The sequence below is a fragment of the Anser cygnoides genome, chromosome 1 (genome assembly GCF_040182565.1).
Source record: "Anser cygnoides isolate HZ-2024a breed goose chromosome 1, Taihu_goose_T2T_genome, whole genome shotgun sequence".
Taxonomy (NCBI): Eukaryota; Metazoa; Chordata; class Aves; order Anseriformes; family Anatidae; genus Anser; species Anser cygnoides.
In genome coordinates this window covers 165,290,959-165,297,154 of record NC_089873.1, presented here as the reverse complement: position 1 = coordinate 165,297,154, position 6,196 = coordinate 165,290,959, and the positions used below count along the sequence as shown (strand labels likewise).

At 35.2% G+C, this 6,196-nt stretch overlaps 1 long non-coding RNA gene across 1 annotated transcript; it reads right to left on the bottom strand.

Annotated features, from left to right (window-relative positions):
- Nucleotides 1-285: 285 nt before the first annotated feature.
- LOC106043925 (uncharacterized) lies at nt 286-3,176 on the bottom strand. Its single transcript, XR_010827257.1, has 3 exons — nt 3,091-3,176; nt 2,333-2,466; nt 286-927 (listed from the first exon to the last, which is right to left on the bottom strand). It is a non-coding gene; the product is annotated as an uncharacterized lncRNA (long non-coding RNA).
- Between the last annotated feature and the right edge of the window lie 3,020 nt (nt 3,177-6,196).

The window sequence follows — 6,196 nt, the reverse complement described above, 5'->3', positions numbered from 1 at the left end:
AAAGAAAGAAATTCAAGATTTTATCAGGGGATGGACAAAGAAGGAGAAGAAGAAGGAGAAGAAGAAGAAGAAGAAGAGGAAGGAGAAGAGAAAACAAAAATAATTTAGGAATAATTTCAGAGTAATAATATTTTAGGAATGATTTCCTATATTCTTTAGCTGTTGTGTCCTTAAATATTTAAATTCATATTTTATATTCTTTATTTGAACAAAATAATGTGTACTGTATACAAAAGACAAATGTTTTTCTTGAATGTTGCTGTTTGCAGTTACATATTAATCTGATGTTTTGCTGCTTTCAGAAGAATGAAGACCAGAAAGTGAAAACATATCCACAAACATCAGTGTATTACAAAACTGACACACAGTCAGTCCCTTTACAGGCAAAAGTATTATTCCAGTATAAAAAATAAATAAATTTAGTTGCATGAACAAATGAACACCATGAAAGTATATATTTAGAGTATACTGCTTTACTTGTTATCAGCATAGATTTCCACCTTTGGTTTTCTTTATCAAATGGGTGAACTTAATACATCTCAGCATAGGCATAACATGTACTGAAATAATATGTTCTATATTTTAGGGATTGGGCCAATTCCAATCACTACACAATGGAGGGATTATACATTAAAAAAAATGACTGTATGCAATCAAGAAGAAATTTTAATTAATCATAAATAGAACTGCTTTAGTGGAAATAACTTGACCAGACATTTCAAGGTTTGATCAGCACATCACAGCGATTAAGAATACTTTTAACTTGAACAGACAGAGTCCCAGAGAGTCATTGCAGCCTGAAAAACTTTAGAAAAGCTAGTGTGTACAGATCACACAATGTCATTGTTTCTCTTAGTGCTTCCATTCCATTAGGAACCAATGCAGGACTCTTCTAACTTCCGAGAAACCTTCCAATATCATGCTGTCCTGGTCAACACAGAAGCAACAAAGATTACAAGAAATCAAACTACAACCTTTTATCCCATGTTCTGTGTATATAAAGCAAGGAGTCAGCTTCCCTTTGAAGTACTAATTGACTGTCTGTATCAATCAGCACCTAATCCCTTTCCTGCATGCATTTAGGTCTCCACAGTAACTGAGCTGTCTTTCTCTCAGGTCTAGGCTGTGAAGCACTTACAGTAAACATGTAGTATGAAAAGGCAGTAATTGATCTCAGTCTTAGAAAACCCATCTGAAAGCAACTAGACTTCCTAATTTGTGCTTTAGTCTAACAGCAAAAAGATGAATATGAGTTAAGAGAAAAGAACTTTAGAAGAGAGTACATTAAATAATTATCAGTGAAAAGAAGAGTCATCTGATTTATTTTTTTCCTCCCAACACAGATAATTGAGGAATGTGAGGGCATCAAAGATTTAGTGATTGTTCTGGGTCCTTACATTTAAGGTTGGAAATATAATCACAGATAATTTGCTTGATGTTGATAGGCTCAGCTCCAATCACTACCTTGTTCATTACAAGAATTGTTAGTAACAGACCTGAAAGACACATTTCACCTATTGCTGGGAGCATGCTACACACACAAGTGATCTTTCAGAGCTGATAGCTTTGTGGTCTAGTGACCAGGCAGCTGAAGTGAGTTGCATATATTTGATTGCAATTTCTGCACCACCCAGAAAATAGTAATCAAGAAGGAGCCCACTTGGAATACCAGTTTGCAAAAGGATAGAAGGGAAATGAAAGGGACATAGTAAAGGGGATTTGAGGGACATTTTTCAGCAAGTACTGGGTTTGTGAGTTATGAGAGAAATAAAAAAGAAAAAAAAAAGACAAAAAAAAAAGACATAGACCATAGTAAATGACCAAAAATGCAGATCTTCAGTTGCTTAGTAAAAACAACAAGGATAACAACAAAACAAAACAGCAAAACCACCACCAACAAAAAAAGATCTTGTAGGAAGCACTCTGAGTAGCAAAAGTTTAGTGGATTTAATGAACACTGACTATTCAGAAAATGTCTTTCTTTTCTTTGAGAAAGTTAAGAAAACATTTATATTTTAGGACTTTGATAGCTTTTCTACGATAAGTTTTTTTCTAAAGAAGAAATAATAAACTGATAGCATGTAGCATCTACGCTCACTACTTACTCCTAACATAAAATAAAAAGTATTTTGCATACTCTTTTATTTATCTTTTGTAATGTTAAATAATTAACCTTTCAGGTTCAAAGATTAAAAATAGAGAGGTTTTATATTCATTCAGACATTTGCTTAAGAGGAGCTATGCCTACACTACTACCACTGGAGAGCTCATAGCATGGATCTAAAGGTAGAAAACTGTAAGTACTCAATAAAAACATCAGAATAATTCTTACCTTTTTAAGACTTCAATTTTATAGTTAAGTAGTTGACATGCTGGGTTGAAAAGATTTTCTCTCAAGTATAGGGCTCATTTATGTCGGTTGAATTAAAATAACCAGCAATTTTATGTGTCTCCATTTTCGGGTACCTGGCTTGTCATATCATGGGGTAAGGTTTAGTTATTAAGAAACATTGTTTTCTGGAAAGTTATTGTACTAGTCTGCTTGGAAAAATCTTTTCTAGCTTTTGTTATGCAGTCACAGTTAAATTTTAACTGAAATATTAAATTAGCTTGTTATTAAGCCATTATTTTCAAGTGGTCTATCAGGGTTTCCGTAACCACTTCTTTTTTATCTTTTTATAAAGTCCAGCTCTTAGAAGTGAATTAGTTTTGCCCGTGTCTTGGGTGGCCACTTTACATAGATTTCTGCATATGACCAGAATTGCAATAAAGACAGACCATGTAGCTGTGTAGCGAGAAGGTCAAGACAGAACTGACTGTAGAAAAACAAATAAATCAAACAAACCCACTTGTGCAACAGCTGTTTACACCTTAACAACTTTTTATCTCTGCAGCTCCTTGAGCAGCAACTACCCAATATCAATCCATGTGACAGTTTCTTTCCCTTTCAAAAACTGTCTAAACTGTCTTTTCAAAAAGATGAAACCTGAAGCCTCTCCCCCACTGTCATGCTTGTCTTGCCCTGCCCCTGACCCGGTGTTATGGCTCTATTCAGATTTGTTAGTTTAGGGGGAGAACTTGGAGCTACACCTCTTTGGGCAGAGAAGGGTCCATCTAGAGAAGAAAAGCCCAGCCTGCAGAACAGAGAATTCCCTGTGAGAAGGACAGCTGAGAAGAATTAGTTGTGTTTAGACAACAGGTGTTTCTTATGTTTATTCTTATGTTCCTTTCGCCTGCCCATTTAAGAACAGCCTTTGGTGAGTCCTTGTTTGTCACATTATCTGCCTGCATCCTTCAAGAGCCTAAATTAATTGCTTTTTCCTGGGAGTCATGCAAAGAAAATTTAGCTCCAATTCAGACATCTGAATTAAATCTAGATTGTCAGCCCTGTCATGAGCTGAATACATGACCACCTACCTATATCTTTTCTAGGGCAACCCAAAAACAATTTATACAAACATAATCTTTAACAAAAATATTTTTAATCAAAATATATTTAATTACAAATCTTAAAATAGAGTGAGAAATTCTGATAATGGCAATAAAAGTACATTATTGTACCTTGACTCACGACAATAACTACTAAAATTACATTATGGATACAAGTGTAGAATGGATATATAAAATTGAATAGTTCAGAGTTCTAATCAATAGATTAGAATGGTCTGAAAAATGCTGGATTTTGGCCAATGAGTTACTTGTAACATGTAGGAGGTGGACAAATCTAAATAACCTTGAGATAAAATGACTAAAGAGTAAATAGGAAGATTCATACCTTAGTTTATTGCCTGGAGAATTTATTTTATAATCTTTGTGTTAAATGAAAAAGTATAACATTTTAAAGCCAGAAGTGCTTATTCTGAGTTACTTCCATGAGTAATGTCCTTACAGTTTTCACTAAGATTAAAATATTGCTTAATCAACTGTAAGTAGCAAAAGGGAGTTTCTGAGACAGTCACACATAACTCATTTTGTAGCTTGATATTTTACTTCTTCATAGTAAACAAGTAATCACAAGTAATTTCACAAAATTATTTTCACTTGTACATCTTTGACTATCATTAGATTTTTCTTTCCATTCATACTGTTGCTCAAAAAAATCAGTTTATCACTACCCAAAGCATACCTCAATTTGGTTTAGCCATGAAAGAAAATAGCTAAATCCATCATACTTTGGCTTGAAAAATGTAAAGTGCTTGTCTTAACTTTGCTGTGGTTGTGCCAGAGGAAGAAGACCTGTATTTATTATTGTTCTCTGTGTGATACAGATCTTGGTCTGAATTGGAAAAGCTGACCTCATATCAATGTACTGAGTGGTATGAAAGTTTCACTAATCAGTGCTTTATAAAGTATCATTAATAATTTACATATTTTAAGAATGGACCCCTAGTGTTTCAAGGAAATATGCCAAATATTATCTCAGTAATCTCCTGTTAAATATTTTATCAGCAAGAAATAATTTAAATCATCAAATGAATTCCAGCTTTTGGTGTCATAATGGGTCATGTGTGTGAGTCTGGTGTATTTCACAACAGACTGTGGATAGGTCCTTGGATAAGGAGATAAGGTATTAGAGGGCCATGGAGACCACTTAGTCAAGAAGAATCCATGCGTGTCTGGGGTGCTGAGAAGAGATTAAAGTATTAATGATTGGTGGCAAAGGGAGAGATTAACTCTGAGGTAGGTTTAAGAGAAAGATCAAGGAACTGGAGGAGGTAGAGTTGGAGCCTGAAGTGAGTCTAGGCAGGAAAGATGGCAAATATTCTAGTGAATCTGTAACTCTGTTTTAGTCTCCTCTGAATTGCTGAGCAACAGTGAAGTAACAGACTGCTTTTTTTTCATATTAGCCTCATTCAGGATGATCTTAGTAGGGAGTGATTCAACTATATGGCAAGGCAGCCTGTTTAGAAATCAATCATGTGAAAATCATGCAATATGAGTGATCATCTTAGGATACTGCTGTCAGGCAGTGCTCTGGATATGCTTCTAGACCGCTGTCAGGAGAAACAGTGCAAAGGAGTTAGGAAGCATGCTTCTTATCTTGCATGCTGCTGTACTCTAATCCATCACTTTTTTTTTTTCTTTTTTTAAGAAAGCTTTTTCTAAAGGAAATATCCGTCATTACGTTGCATATAGAGATCAACAGGCTTTGCATTCCTTGTGGTGTTATCATGCCCTTTCATCAGCTAACCAGCTAACTTACACCACCACAGGCTTCCTGTTACAGATAGAAGGAAGGATTTGATGTAACCTGAAACCCTAACTCACTCATTACCCAGCAGAGGGTCACTGTTACAGTAGTGAATGCAATGAATATAAAAGCACTTTAATGGAAACCTTTCCTACAGCTGGAGAAAATCATTCTGTTTAAGGAATTCCTGGTAAACAGGCATTTTCCAAAACATAAACATTTGGTTTTAAAAGGAATATTTATTCTATTTCACTCTACATTTATTTGTAAAGAGGAAATGTCTTTATAAATAGATGATTAAGATCTAGAGTGTGTATTGCCAAAGACAGATTGTAGCTTATTCCTGATCGCTGTAGGAAAAAACAAAACAAAACAAACAAACAAACAAAACAACAAAGCAACAACAACAACAACAAAAAATCCTGAACTTCGAATAGTCAAAGGAAACACCATGTTTGAAGCTTGTTTTAGTACATTTAGGGTGGGAGAGTGCATAGTTGCATGTTTAGAGCTTTAAGTGTTTCTTCTATCCTTTTATGGTGCATAGGGCATACGCATAATCACAGAGCAGCAGTCAGAATCATTTGCAAAGCTGCAGAGCTCATGCTTGCTCATAGCTGGCCCGGGGGATGGCAAAGTACAAAAATGGAGGTAAGAGAAGCCTCCCTTGCATATCAGACAATGCTCTCAGTAACTGCTCTCGCTCTCCCAAATATAAAAACATGGAAGAGGTAATGTCATCATTCAGCAAGGCATTTTAACTACATGAGCTGCCTCACATATTCTTTTACATATGTTTACAGTGATCCTCACTTTAAATATTTGATGGTAAGGTGATGTTTCAACTAAGGCAAAGCCAAAGTTTTGACTCACTTCTGACTACTGTACAATGAAGAAAGTTGATAGCAGTGAAGAGATCTGAGATGACCATCAGACTCAAGATCTTGCTGTCAGATTGTGCTGACTAGGAAACTATGATTTGTTCCTTTATGTCCCTAATTTTGT